This window comes from Ailuropoda melanoleuca, chromosome 16, assembly GCF_002007445.2.
Source record: "Ailuropoda melanoleuca isolate Jingjing chromosome 16, ASM200744v2, whole genome shotgun sequence".
In the NCBI taxonomy this organism is placed as follows: domain Eukaryota; kingdom Metazoa; phylum Chordata; class Mammalia; order Carnivora; family Ursidae; genus Ailuropoda; species Ailuropoda melanoleuca.
In genome coordinates this window covers 64,291,079-64,306,308 of record NC_048233.1, presented here as the reverse complement: position 1 = coordinate 64,306,308, position 15,230 = coordinate 64,291,079, and the positions used below count along the sequence as shown (strand labels likewise).

Sequence of the window (15,230 nt, the reverse complement as noted above, 5' to 3'; positions counted from 1 at the left end):
ATTTGGAAGGGCAGATACCCAGAATTGAGCTCTCATTTTCTGTGTCTTTTGTCCACAGTCCAGATGGATTTTGTGGGACACCATGCAACCCAGAACAGCCTAGAAGGGACCAATCTCTTCCTGTTATCAAGAAGAAACACGCCCAGGGAAGAGAAGTTTCTTGCTCGAGGTCAGAAATCAGTCACTGGAAAAAGAGGAATATTCATCCAATCATTTATTAATTAACTTAACAAATATTAATAGAAAATCGACTGTGTGCCAGGAACATAGGTACCTGGAAAGCCTCAGGGGGTCAAAAGAATGGCATTCCTATCTTTTTGCACTTACATTCTAGTGGGCAGAAATACATAGCAAACTAAAAATATAAATCACTTAATATTCACAGGGGTAAGTGCTATGGAGAAAAGCAAAAGTTGATCACGTTTAGGGGCGGTGGGCCTGTAGGTGGGTAGACAGTTTGCACAATTAAATGATATGGTCAAGGTAAGCCTCATGGACATGATGGGATCTGAGCAAAGACTAAAGGAAGTGAGGAAGAGGGAAGAATATTCCAGGCAGAAAGGACCACCAGAGCAAAGGCCCTCAGGCAAGAGTTTGCTGGGAAGTTTTAGGGACAGCAAGGAAGCCATTGTGGCTGGAGTGGAATACCGGAGGGGCTGAGTGAGTGAGAGACTAGGAGGAGAGGGGGCCAAAATGTCAGTGACGGACCACATTGTGTAAGGCCTGGTAGGCCATGAGGAAGATTTCAGGTTTTATTCTGAGTGAAATGAGGAATCCTTATAGGGTTTACATAGAGCAGTGACTTGATCTCATTTATGTTTTAGTATGATCACTTTGGCAGTTTTGTTGGGAAGAGACGGTGGTAGAAGAAAGCACAAGCTGGAGGTACGTGGAAGGCCGAGCTAGCAATTTAGGCCAGACATGAGGTAGCCTGTCCTGAGGATGAGCAAAGGAATGGTAAGAAGTGAGTGGGTACTGAGCCATCCCATCTACTGTTCCCTTTGCCTTGTGTGCTCTTCCCTGCATATCTGTTTTCTCATCTCATTCAGCTCTCTGCTCAGATAACACTTGACTAGAGGGGCCTCCTTTGACCAACCTGTGTACTATATCAATATCATGCCTATATATACCCCCGTCCCATCCTTATACTGGCTTTTCTCCATAGCATTTATCACCGTCTGGCATATCTCTTTTTTCCCCTTAATTATCTCCCTCCCCTGAACAGAGTAAAAGCTCTGTGATAGTAAAGACTCTGTCTCCTTTGTTCACTGCTGCATTCCCAGCGCTCAGGATAGCACCGACCCGTAGTAGCAGCTCAAAAGTAATGTGTCCGATGATGAAGTGAATGAGTGGATCTCATTTTCTGTGTTAGTTACCTACTGCTGTATAACAAACTACCCCAAGTCCAGGAGCTTACAGTAACACAGTTTCTGCGGGCCGAAATCTGAGGAGCAGCCTAACAAGACAGTCTGACTCAGAGCCTCTCGTGAGGCTGCCATCAAGCAGTCAGTCAGCACTGCCGTCATCGGGAGGCTTGACTGGGGCGGGAGGACCGGCTTCAGACATGGATCACTCACAGGGTGTGGCTTTTGGCAGAAGGCCTCATTTCTGTCTGAGTGTTCTTACTTGCCTCAGAGCAAGTTTTGGGGGAGAGAGAGAGGCACCCCAATGGCTTTTAAAACCTCCCTTCAAAAGTGACATATGATCACTTCTGCCATATTCTCCAGTCACTCGGACCAGCCTTGAGACAACGTGGAAGGAAACCACACAGAGGCGTAAATACCAGAAGGCAGTGATTGTGAGGCCCATCTCGGAGGCTGAACACAACGCTCCTTTTTATCAAGACCTTTCTCCTCCCAACTCCAGCTGATCATAGGCAGCAAACTGGTGACCCACAGCTATATTCAGGGCATGTGTGTGTGTGTGTGTGTGTTTTAAAGATTTTATTTATTTGACAGAAAGAGAGACAGAGACAGAGCACAAGCAGGGGGAGCAGCAGGCAGAGGGAGAGGGAGAAGCAGGCTCCCCAAGGGAGCCCAACGCGGGTCTTGATCCCAGGACCCTAAGATCATGACCTCAGCCAAAGGCAGATACTTAACCAACTGAGCCACCAAGTGCCCCAGGGCACATATGTTTGTTTGTTTTAAAGCAAAAACCATTACTATGTTTTAGGTTATTAGGGGCAACATTTCAAAATAAGGGAAGGGCAAGGATGCCAAGGCGACGGCCCGGTGGTGAAGAGCTGGGGCTGGATGACAGTTGGGCAGTTGGAATGAAGAGGCCAGGGAGAATCTGAGACAGTTGGAAGGTGGCTCTGACCAGGGTGGAGGGATGTGGGAGACAGAGGCAAGGGATGAGGCAAGCAAAAAATTCCAGAGGCAGGAAGAAAGGATAAGGAATAGTTCTCTGCAGGGAGAGAGGGAAGTCAGGACAGAATATGATCTGAGAGAGAGTTTCATCTGTCTTCATTGTACTCGAGGCAGAGAGAGGCACCACAAGGACAGGGTCCTGCCTTCTGGGAGCTCACAGCCTGGTGAAGAAGGCAGGCATGCCCACAAGAAACTAGCCTGCAAGGCTGAATGAAAGAAATTTGCCCAGAAACCTGCAAAATCAAGTCACTCAATAGCAGAAGAAGGGGTTTGAAGTAAGTCTGGGGCTGAGATGAAGGCGGGCCATTAGGAGGCGGTGTCCGGCAAGCTCAGACGTGGGGCTGGGATAGGACTGAGACTAGGGGAAATAAATACACAAAACTTTTGGAATAAATCAATCAGGGAAAGAGAGAGTCACTGGAGGAGGAACAAAGAGTCCACAGCCCAGCCTGGAGCACTTGGAGAGCTGGAGACAGAATGGTGGAGGGGTTTCAAGCAAGGGGCCTGGAGCCAGACGGCTTGAATTTGAACACCATTTCTGCCCCTGGTTGGTTGTGTCTTCTTGGGTGGTTATTACCTACTCTGGGTTTTAACACGTCCATCTGTTGACTGGCTACCTATGGTGAAAACAACATCCAGGGATGAAGTAAAATGGGGAGATGATAGCGCGGTACCACGTACGGGCTCAATCGATGCTAGGCGCCTCCGAGTGCATTAGAGGCGGAACAAGAGCAGCCAGAGAGGCTCCCAGCAGCACCATGGTAGTGCGACATCACTGACGTTCCGGGGAGGACGGGGCTTTAAGGAGCGTGGGGTCAGGACCGCAACAAGGAACATCTACTGAGCACCTGAGTGCCTTATCGCACTAATTTTCGTGCAGCAACATGGGAGGAACTGTGAGGAGACTGAGGCTCATAGACGGGAAGTGAGTGGCACAAGGGCCCGGAGCGAGACAGACGTGGAGCTGGGATTTGAAAGGCCAGGTGCCCACACTGCCCTCCGGGAGCCGGCGGGAGGGCGGGGAGATGGACGGTGTGGGCGGGGCCGTGGGCGGGGCGGGAGAGAGCAAGGTATTCGGGGGAGCGTGGGGCGGGGCTGTGGGTGTGGGGAGAAGCTTCAGGGCCCGGCAGCACCTTGCACTTTATCTGGAGCCATTAATGTCTTTTCAGTAGGGAGAGTCGTGATAGAAGTTATTTTGAAAGCTGCCTCTACTCCCTCTGTGGGATGTGACTCGAGGGTGCACACGACCGAAGGTGGGAAACCAGGACACTGCGGTGGTCGTGCAGGGGTCGGATGACCTGACAGTGTCCTGAAGCAGACCGGCACACTGAAGAAATCATCCACGGAGGGACCCAGGAGTTTTGGCAACTGTGAGGACAGTGTGTATACCTCAGTGCAAGGGGCGCGTGGGGGGAGGGATGGGGTTTGTGTGTTCAGGGGAGAGAGCACAGTTTTGAAGCCGGGCTTTGATGCGCCCGTGGGACATCTGGGTGGTCATGTCCAGCAGGAGCTGCAGTTGGGGAGCGGTGCTTTAGAAGGGCTCTGGGAAGGAGGTGATGCTTGATAGCTGTCAGCATAAAAACGAAGTCCCAAGTCTGGGTACAGTGTGTGGGAATAAAAAGATGGCTCAGCCTGGGAGAAATGAGGTCAAGGTTTGGTTTTTGGGTTTTTTTTTAAAGATTTTATTTATTTTTTTGACAGAGATAGAGACAGCCAGCGAGAGAGGGAACACAAGCAGGGGGAGTGGGAGAGGAAGAAGCAGGCCCACAGCGGAGGAGCCTGATGTGGGGCTCGATCCCACAACGCCAGATCACGCCCTGAGCCGAAGGCAGACACTTAACCGCTGTGCCACCCAGGCGCCCCTGGTTTTGTTTTTTAAGATGGATGAGACGTGAGCTGGTTTAGACACCAGTGGGGAGGGGCCAGTTGAGCAGGAGCAGGTGGGATCGCAGGAGGGAGGGGACAGGGAATGTACCGCTGTCGCTGAGAAGTTTGGAGTTGAGTGGAGTGCCAGGATCTGCCCTGGGCAGAAGAGGGCCAAGTGCAGGGACCGCAGGTCCGAGGGGAGGGGAAACAGTTTGACAGAGGTGCTCTAAACGCCAGGAGAGAGAACTGAGCCGAGAAACTTGGGAGGGAGCCCCAGTCAGCACAGAAGGTGGGGCTGGGCTTGGAGACCAGCACTCCAACCGGGGCAGAAGAGGATGATCTTGGTGCATTCTTGTCGGCAGGACCCTACAGCTCAGGCGCAGGGGAGATGGACAGGAAGCTGGGTGTGGCTGGCCCCATACAAAGGCGGGGCCACAGCATCCACGCTGCATTCCAAAGGCACGGACAGAGGCGCGCTGCAGAAATGATGGTGCAGCGCCTGGGACGGAGGGGCTTGGGGGCGTAAAGAGTCTCCTGGGAGAGACCTCATCCTGAGAGGCAGCAAAGCCAGCTCCTGCTCACTGGTCCTTCGACTAGAAGAGCGGAAACCTACCTAGAGGGTCCCACGGGGCAGCAGCCAAGCTCAGCCAGAGAAGTTCTGTGAGAACATCTGAGATGCTCATGCCCAGGGGAGGAGGGACCCCAGGTGGCTTTGCAGAGGAGCTGGGGAAAGTGGAGTGGCCGCAGGTGCTTGGCTCTGCTTTCCCACCCCAGCTGGTTCTGCCTGGGGGTGCTCTGTCAACAGCGTGCCCGCAAACCGCCCTTCATGCCCCAGTCACACCCCTCAGCAATACCCACCGTGTCCGGGGCTTCGTGTAGGCGGGAAACAATTGCCCCCAGAATACATCCTGTAATGCTCACAACGTCCTGGAAGGGGGGCCTTAATACAGACTTTGTGAATGAGGAAAGAGCAGATGGGGCAAGTTGAGAGATATTTTTCCTGGGGTGGAATCCAATCTCAATTCCTCCTACTGTCTTTTCACATCCTGCTTAAGTTCCATGGTTGTTCCCTTCCCAGGGTTCATCTGGAAAGTGACGAGGCCAGTCGAGGTCAGCTCTTAGCCTGCTCAACTCCTACAGGCGTGTCGCTGGAGGCATCTGGGGAAAAGTTCCCCAACCCGATGATGGAGTTCACGATCTTTAACCTCAAGTAGGCACGGTGGGGGTGGAGGGGGTGCTGTCTGGCCCACTCTTCTGCAGGACTATTTCATACCTTCTTTTCTTCTGACCTCACACCTCCTGGGAGCAGCCGAGGGCTCAGTGAGCTCCCCGGTTGATGATGGGAGACCGAGGCAGAGCTGTGCAGCAGACCCTCCCACCTTGAGTCAACGCTGGGTCCGTCTCTGCACGTCCCACTACCCTGCCCCATCCATTGGGATCGACTCAATAAGCAGATTCCCCACAGTTTGGCAATAGATACACGGACACTACCATATTTAATATGCTTTTGGGTGAGAAGGTGTTTTGAATAGACATTCCATTAATACTGCCTTTTTCTCTGAATGTGCCAGGTTGTGGGAACCATGACAACTGCCCTCCACGGCGAAACCGGTACGGCTCTGTGCTGTCCTGTCTCTCTGTCTGCAGAGGGAAGAAAATGCATCAACACAGGCCCTGAATGCACAAGCTGGCTGCATCTCACCTGGGAGGGCTGAGGTGCCTCGGGGGGGACACGTGGGGACGTTCATTGCAACTCCAACTTCTCCCGGAGCACTCCAGGCCTGGCACCGGGCACCAGGGAGAAACACGGTGTCATTTGGGCAAAGTAACCTCTCAGAGCCTCAGTGCTCTGGCCCAGCCTTGTTAAGAGCGGTCCAACCAGGCTTTAGTCTCTCCCTGCCCCAGGGCCACAGTCCTTAGCTTCCCAAGCCTCTTTGAGCCAGTAATTATTTAGGTAGTTTTAAAAAATATTAGAAAAAAATTATTTAAAGCATTCAATTTCTAATAAGTCTAGCTTTGTAACTATCAAGTGGCTGCTGGAAACAGCCATTTCCTTCTTTTTTTTTTTTTAAGATTCTATTTATTTGTTGGCAAGGGGGAGAGAAAGAGAGCATGAGAGCACAAACAGGGGGAGCAGCTGAGGGAGAAGGAGAAGCAGACTCCCCGCTGAACAGAGAGCCCGATGCAGGACTCAATCACAGAACACTGGGGTCATGACCTGAGCCAAAGGCAGACACTTAACCGACTGAGCCCCCCAGGCATCCCCAGGCATTTCCTTCTTGGGCTGTAAGTTGAGGTGACCCTCTTTAGGGGTGAATACTGTTTTATAAAACCACAGATATCAGAGTTGACTCTGGCAGGTTGAGTGTCTACAGACATGTCCCCCAGAAACAGATGACCTCTGTCTCTTACCCCAAATAAGAGTCCCTTCTGGGTGAGACACAACAGCAAACAAAGTTGAAGAAGTGACAGATGTCCATAAAGTCCCCTCAGCGGAGTTGCTGGTTCCCGTGGACAAGGTTGGAGTTGGCACCCTTCTAAGAGGGAGACCAGGCTGGGTATTTTGCTGGAGGTGGACCTGTTGGATTTCCTCGCTACCTCTATGCGTGGCAGCCCTGGAAAAACCCAAGTCCATGGGCCCTGAGCCACAGGTGGGTTTGCAGGAAGATTCAAGTGCAGGAGCTGGTAGGCCTGGGTGGGGAAGGGGAGAGAAGCCAAGATGTGCCGGAAGACTTATGCCCTGAACGTGTTTCTGAGAGCTAGGAAATAGTGCCCAGGTGAGAGCACCCGCCTCTGCAGAGTCACTGTTGAAGGTGATGGGAAGAAAGGTCTAGAAGGAGCAGGGGGAGAGCCATGTCTCGCCACCAAGACTTCTCCTTTAGGTCCCGGGCCCCGGCAGCTTGGCCTCGTGTGGCCTTCTTATCCCTATGGCTACTATGCTGATTCCTGCCTCTTAGTTGTGGCCTCTTAATTCTAGTGTCGAGGGACCCTTGCACGTCCCTGTGGCTGCCCTTGTCCCTCCATTCATGGAAGCCTCTCTCCCAGGCTTCCGCAGCACCACCCCAGGCTGCTTTCTGACAGCCTGCTGCTTCCCCAAAGCCCCAGAACTCTCTGGATACTGTGAGCACTGTGTGGGGAGCACCCCCTGCAGAGTCCTGGCTGGCTCCCGCGAAGCCTCGCTCAGGCTGCTTGGCCTGGAGTTTCCACAATGGTGGTCACGAGTCTAAGATTCTAAGCTAAAACTGCTGCCGCTTCATGCTGCTTCCAAAAGACAATGATGGGGAAGAAGAATGTGGGAAAGGAGTCCCAAGGTAAATGGGGTGGGGGGTGGGGGTGGGGAGGGAAGGCAGGCCTGAGGTCCATTTTTTCTCTGAAATGACTTTTACACCCTTTCATCACTCCCCCTAACCTCGAACGCCCCACCTCTCCTCCCTCTCAGCGGCTACACTGCTTCCTGTTTAACCAAGGAAACAGATAAACTACCCCAGATTTTATCAGTAGCCATTTCACTTAAGCCCTGGACCCGCGCCTACTTCCTAGTCAAGGACATCCCTCCTGCAATTGACCTCTATCCACCTGCGCCATTAGCTGCTCCCTCTCTGGGGATCATTTTCACGCAAGTAAAATCAGGCCGGGAGAGTCAAGGTCTAAAAGTCAGCCCTACTGAGGTATAAATTGTAGATAGAATGCACCCGTGAGAAGTGCAAGGTTAGACAAGTTTTGACAAATGTGGACACCCGTGTAACCACCACCACCACCACCACGGTCAAGCCCTAAAACATCTCCATCACCCCCCTGAAAGGTATCCCGTGGCTGAGCAGCGTTCCCTTGTATGGATACAGCACGATTCGCTCACACATTGGCCTGGTGACGTGCAATTGGGCGGTTTCCACTTTTCGGCTGTTATGAATAAAAAGAGCAGTGACTTCCTGTAAAAGTCTTTGTGTGGAAACACACGTCATTTGTCTTGAGTAACTATCAAGTGGAATCGCTGGGCCACGTGATAATGTACATTTCGTTTTACTAGAAACGTCCAAACTGTTTTCACCATGGTTGTGACATTTGGCATTTCCATAGCAGCCCATGAAAGTTCCAGATGCTGTATTTAGTCCTGCCAGGGTCCGCCTCCGCCTAAATTTAGCCACTCATGTCCGTGCGTGTGCACATACACGCACACGCAAAGGTGTGATCACTTTGTTTGCCATTTGTTTTTCTCTGGTGATTTCTCTGTGGTTGACCATCTTTTCCTGTACCCACTGGCTATTCGCATGTCTTCTTTTGTGAACTGTATGTTCATCATTTGCCTATTGTATTAGCTTTCTGCGTATCACCACAAGTTCGTCAGACGAAACTGGGAAAAAGTGTGTTTATTGCCTCACAGTTACCGTGGGTCAGGCCCAGCTGAGCTGGGCCTTACCTTCTGGTCTCCCGGGCTGCGGCCGAGGTGTTGGGTAGCAACGGGGTCCCACTGGGGCCCAGGTCTTCTTCCAAGCACGCGTGGTTGTTGGCACAATGCGTTTCCCTGCGGCTGGGGAACTCCTGGTGCTTTGCTCCGAGGCCAGCAGGAAAGATTTGCGGCTGTCTCATGAGCCTCATTTAAAGGTTCACCTGATTATCTCAGGCCCACCGGGGAAGATCTCCCTTTTGATTGGGCTTAATTACATCTGTCAAAATGCCTTCGTATAATCTGATGTAACCTGATCAGGGGAATGACATCCTTAATATTCACAGATCCCACCCATACTCAAGGAAGAGACGAGGTCATGGGTCGGTCCTTGGGGTCATCATAGAATCCTCCTTCCCACACCCGTTTTTCATTGGGTGGTCTACCTCCTTATTGAGTTATATGAGAACTTTATAAATTTGGGATACAAGCCCTCCGCAGATCTGTATATTGCAAATATTTTCTCCCAGTCCCTGAGTTTGCCTTCTCATTTTTTTAAGATTTATTTGGGGGTAGGGGTGGGGGTGGGGCAGAGGGAAAGGGAGAGAGAATCTCAAGCAGACTCCACAGTGAGCATGGAGCCCAACGCGGGGCTCGATTGCAGGACCCTGAGATCACGGCCCGAACCAAAACCAAGAGTTGGTGTCTTAACTGAATGAGCCACCCAGGTGCCCTGGTTCCTCATTTAATGTTTTTGGTAGAACAGAAATTTTTAATTTTGATGAAGCCTAATTGTCAACTTTTATAGTTCAGGCCTTTTATTCCTCCATGAGAAATCTTTGCTTACGCAAAAGTATTTTCTCCTATGTTTAGAAGTTTTGTGGTTTTAACTCTATTTAGTTCTGTGACTCTAAGTCAACTTTTGTGTGATGTGAGTTAAGAGTTGAGATTCACAGAGTGCGTGGGTGGCACAGTCAGGTGTCCCACTCCTTGGTTTCGGCTCAGGCCATGATCTCAGGGTGCTGGGACTGAGCCCTGGGTTGGGCTCTGCTCGGTGCAGAGTCTGCTTGAGATTCTCTCTCCCTTTCCCTCTGCGCCTCCCGCTCATGCTGTCTCTAAAATAAATAAGTCTTTAAAAAACAAAGAATTATTTTTCCAAGCAGATATACCATTTTGCCAGCAGTATCTTCTGAAAACACCTTTTCCCCCATTGAATTACTTTGGTACTTTAACGGAGAATCAATAATGTGTGTGTGTGTGCAGTGTTATATGTATAGTATGTATTATATACACAATTTATTTCTAGACTATTCCACTGATTTCTATTTCTATACTTAAGTGTACAGTAGGTGCGCCTGGGTGGCTCAGTCGTTAAGCGTCTGCCTTCGGCTCAGGTCATGATCCCAGGGTCCTGGGATCGAGCCCCTCATCGGGCTCCCTGCTCAGCAGGAAGCTTGCTTCTCCTTCTCCCACTCCCCCTGCTTGTGTTCCCTCTCAGGCTGTCTCTCTCTCAAACACATAAAATCTTTTAAAAAAAATAAGTGTACAGTAATTTCTTGGATTACTATGTATTTACATTAAGTCCTAAAATTGGGCAGATTACATCCCTCAGCTTTGTTCTTTTCCACAATTTTTTGGCTGTTCTATGACCTTTGAATTTGTACATAAGTTTCAGCTTGCCAACTTCTAAAAAAAAAACCACACAAACAAACCAAAAATGACCCTGCTAGGATTTTGATTGGGATCACTTCAAATATGTAACTCAACTTGGGGAGGAATGCCGTCTAACAATACTGGGCCTTCCATTCATAAACCCTGGTATATATATCCGCTTATTTCCTCTCGGCATTTTTAGAGTTTTCCATGTAAACGTTGTGCATATAATTAAAGATTTCTCTCAGTATATATATCATATTGTAGATGCTATTAGAAACAGTATTTTTACATTTCCTTTTCCAGTTGTTCATTGCTAGTGCACAGAAATCATATTGATTGTTGTATATTGACCCTGTATTTTGTGACTTAGCTAAATTCACTTAATAGTTTAATAGATCTCTTTCAAGATTCCTTAGGATTTTTCTATATACATGGTCATGTCATCTGCAAATAAAGTTTTGGTTCTTCTTTTCCAATCTGTATGCCTTTTTGCACAATGTTAAATAAAGCTGGAGACACCAGACGCTGTGGCCTTGTCGTCATCACTATAGAGAAAAGCCAGCCTTCCCTGAGCATTATCCAACAGTTTCAAACTCTCAGCCATAAGTTCTTAATCATTATTTTCCCTCCATGAAGCATGCACATACACATAAAATTTTGTATCAATTTCAGCGGGTTGACCCCCTTGGAGGTCATATGTGTATTTTATTTGATTCCACAGACCCCAATTTAATAAATCTTATAATAAGAGGAAGATAAATGCAGATATCTGGCTATTGTGAAAGAAATGGAAAACAAAGGGGATTCCTCAACCCCCGAGAGTTATGACCAAATCTCCCGACGAGCGGCTAGGGTGGGCGAACATCTGCACCCAATTCCAGGAAGATGGCAGTGCGTGGGCCCCAAGCCAAGTGGAAGACAGGTGTAATTTGGAAGACCCGGGGATCAAATCTCCCTTAAGGAAGGAGAAAGCCATGATGCCACCTTGAGAAGGTGACTTTTTCAAGAGCTGCCAAATCTTCCTGAAAATAGACACCGGAAGGTAGACACCAAAGGGAAATGATCCAGAATCTTCAATGCACCAGCTGATCGTTTACAGCACCCCAGAGTGCACAAAGTGTGTTGGTGTCAGTAAAGCCTCAAACCTGCATGATTATTGGAATAACTCCCTCCTACTTAATAGTTTCGATGTTGCTGTCTCATCCTATTGCCAGGTTCCAGTGTGAGAAAACAACTTACCCTCTGGGCACTTCTTTAGAGAAAAGAACACCCTTTCCCTATTGGGTTGGCCAGACAGTGAGATGGGGTCATCCCTGGGTAGCAGTTTCCTTAGGAAACTCTTTACTTTGGAGAGCTCCAGGGAATGGTGAAAGAATGTTTTGAAAGGTTTGTCTTGCTTTGCAAATAGAAGACAGTATTATTTGGCTCCTCCCCACCCCCTACATAAAAACATGGATGCCTAGAAGCAAAATATTACCCACGCATCCCTGGAGAGGCCTGGTTTAACAAGGCCTCTTCCAAAGACACCCAGCATTGGGAAAGATGGAGCGAGCACCTGCGTGGCGACCAGATGTCGTGGAAGGAGGACAAGGGCGCACCCCACCAGCACCATGTGGTATAAATACAGAATGGGGTTTCCTGGGGGGGAATCTGACAAGCAGAGAAGTGCAGTGTACGTGACTCCTGAGCTGCCCTGAGTCCCCCAGAGAGGTGGGCCAGGCTGGGTGGAAGTGGGCTGGACGACACTGTGGTCAAGAGGGGCCCTCATATCATAAAGCTCTAAAGATACATGAGGTTGGGGTGGAAGGTTAATCCTGAACTTCTAGGGCTTTCTTGAGGTGGAGTTTCTAGGGAGCCCCAAGAATATCCCGACTAGAAAAGAGGAGGGGAGCCAGGGGTTCCCTCAGTCTGAACATCACTGTCTTGCTCCTCTGGGGTGATGGCAGTTCTGACCCAGAAACTGTCTGAGAAGCCTCTGGACACGCAGCCCCTGCTACCCTCCAAGCGACTGTTTGTTCAGTCTGCGTCTTTCCTGCCACAACCCTCTGCTGAGGGCATTCTGCCACTTACACTCTCTTCCGCCAGTACTGCTAGGACAGCTTCCAAAAGTCACATCTTGCCTAAGTTCTGAGGGCCTGGAAAAGGATGATCCTGAGGGAGTCCCTGGACGGGGCCCCTACGCGTGCTGCCTCTGTCTTTGGACCTCTAACCCTTCACCCCCGGTGGCATCTTTCTGAGGCCCGGCTCACCTGTGACCCTCTCAGACTCAGACACCGTCCAAGTTTACCCACTGCACCTAGACTGAGATCTAGAACATTGCATGAAAGGCCTTGTCTCCTCGGTTCCTCTGTCTGGATGCTCCTCTCTCCGTAGGCTGTGCCTCCCTCTCTCTCTGTGGTGGTAACTCCCACTCCCTGCAGGCCTCGCCTTTGCCTCACGCATACTGGTTCATATGGCCCCAGTAATGCCCATTATTTGTCCTGGGCCCCTACCAGCCACGGGTCATTAAAATCCAGCCCATCCGCTACTCCTGCCTCATCTCCAGAAAGCCCTCCTTGACTGTAGCTGCCCTCATTTCTCTCTCTCTTACTCCCCTGGTTTCCAAGAGCCCATAAGCCTTGAACCTCAGCCCACACAGAGTTGGGGTTGCTCTCCAGTTGGTTTTTGTAGATGGGTTCTGAAAGCTTCCATCAACAGAAGCTCCTTGAACCAGGGACCACACAGCCCTGAGATCAGAGAGGAGGGAAAGAGTGGTCCTTGGTGCCCCCTGATGCCCGTGCCTAGCCAAAGCAGGGACGGCTACGTGCTGCGGCGGAACCAGACCTGGCTGAATGTCAGGATCCTGGGTTCTGTTTTCCAATGATTCCTAAGCCATTGGTTTCTGGCCTCAGTGCCTGCAGCTGTGAAATGGAGCAATCAGGCTAGGCTAGGCGATTCCTAACAGCCTTTACAGTTTTCAGGATTCAGTGTTCTCCATTAGTGGTTGTCAACTCTCTTTGTAGATCCGAATCACTAAAGAAACTGAAAGGCTGTGCCCCTCTCCCAGGGATATAAGATGCAACTGGCTTCAGATGCAGCCCAGGCCCCCGGGATTTTATAAAAGGTCGTCAGATGATTCTAATGTGCAGACTTCATTGGAAACCCGAGATCGTCCTTTAGCGGGGGAGCCCGCTGATTAGGACTTGCTTAATCCTCGGACAAAGCTCTGGTCTCGTGCTTCCCCCTGGTGGCCAGATCTCTCACTACAGGCAGATTTCCGCAGCGTCTAGGTTTTTGAACCTGGGGCAGGAAAAATGTAATTAGGAAGGGAAGAGGAAGAGGAAGGAGGAGAAAAAGACCTAGCTTCTCCATGACCCAAGGTACACAGGCTCACAGAGATTTCCCTCCCGCTTTTCCCTACAACAAAGTGCCCCCAGAGACTGAGTTCTGGAGACAGTCATATCTGCGTTAAATGTGAAAGCTGTCCCTCTGGGTCTGCAGGCTGGGTGTAAGGGGGATTCAGAAGGAGGAAGGTTTGAGGAGTTCCTGAGACAGCAAAGGCAAACAGGAGACTTGAGATGATAAGACATTGTATGGAAAGGGCATGCTCAATGTTAGCTTATCATTATTTACTGGTCACTGTAACTTTGGGCAAGATCATTTCTCTGAGGCTTGGTGATGACTGCCCACCTCACAGCACTATTCTATTCTGTCAACGGCCCTGGAACTTTAACAGACTCCAGACTGTCCAAACTCCAGGCCCGTTTGATGTGGGCTAGGCCTTCCTGAACCTGGTTGTGAATCTGAGAAAAACTGGGTAAGTTTTCTTTTTTAATATAAAATAAAAGAATTTTTATCATCGCAATGCAATCTACATATTCTTTACAAGAAAAACAAGTTTTGGGGCGCCTGGGTGGCTCAGTCGTTAAGCGTCTGCCTTCGGCTCAGGGCATGATCCCGGTGTTCTGGGATCAAGCCCCACGTCAGGCTCCTCCAGGGAGCCTGCTTCTTCCTCTCCCACTCCCTCTGCTTGTGTTCCCTCTCTCGCTGGCTATCTCTATCTCTGTCAAATAAATAAATAAAATCTTTAAAAAAAAAAAAAAAAGAAAAAAGAAAAACAAGTTTTAAAATCTGGTAGTCTTGAAGCCTACAGGTTAGTAAGGCTCAGGGAGAGTGGAAGCAAAGGGGTGGGCATGTAGGAGAGGGCACGTTTCTGTAGATGAGACCAGCCTGGGCATATATATGCCAGCCCTAGGGGTCTTCGCGTCAGTAGTAATTACACCACACCTCCCTGCATCAAGCCCCAGATCGGGGGAGACTATGTATTGACACATGGATAACCTCACACATGGGCCAACCTCCTTCCCTCCTCTGCTGCCTTCCAGCACCAACCCCTGGACCTAAATCATTCCAACCCACCCTTCAGCTCTCACCTCAAACATCACTTTCTTAGGGAAGCTTTCCTTCACATGCCTATCAAGTCACATGCCCCAGTTTCGGTGTTCTCAAAGCATGCTTCGTTTCTCCTTCCAGGATCACAATTTTAATTCATTTTAAGATGAGCTGTTTGGGGTCAATATGCTCCCAATGAATGTGAGACTTTCATAGAGGGACTGAGAACCCAGGCCAGCTCCTGGCCCATCACCTGGGGCTCAATACATGAATGAATGTATTGTTGAACGAATGAATTGTTGAACAAATGAATGAATGACTCCCATCCTGAAAATAAACACTGTCTTTTCTCCTTGTCGCCCCAAATTTTCCTATCATTAATTCAAGTAGAAGGAATTCAGTTCCATGTGGTCAGCATAGCTACATTTTATTTATATGAAAAAGAAATCATCAGTGTCTTAGGCTAAACGGATTGTTCATACATTAGGCATAGCAACAAAATTAATGCCTTAGCATATCATTGATCTCCACCTTTTTCCAGAGACACTTGAGTCTGACATCCTTCTCCTTGCTGCCCATGTGCC

General features: G+C 49.7%; 1 long non-coding RNA gene across 1 annotated transcript; it reads left to right on the top strand.

The window, feature by feature from the left end:
- The first annotated feature begins 3,500 nt into the window (after window positions 1-3,500).
- Window positions 3,501-6,160, top strand: LOC117796796. Its single transcript, XR_004621463.1, has 3 exons — window positions 3,501-3,739; window positions 5,314-5,445; window positions 5,807-6,160. It is a non-coding gene; the product is annotated as an uncharacterized LOC117796796 (long non-coding RNA).
- The last annotated feature ends 9,070 nt before the right edge of the window (window positions 6,161-15,230 follow it).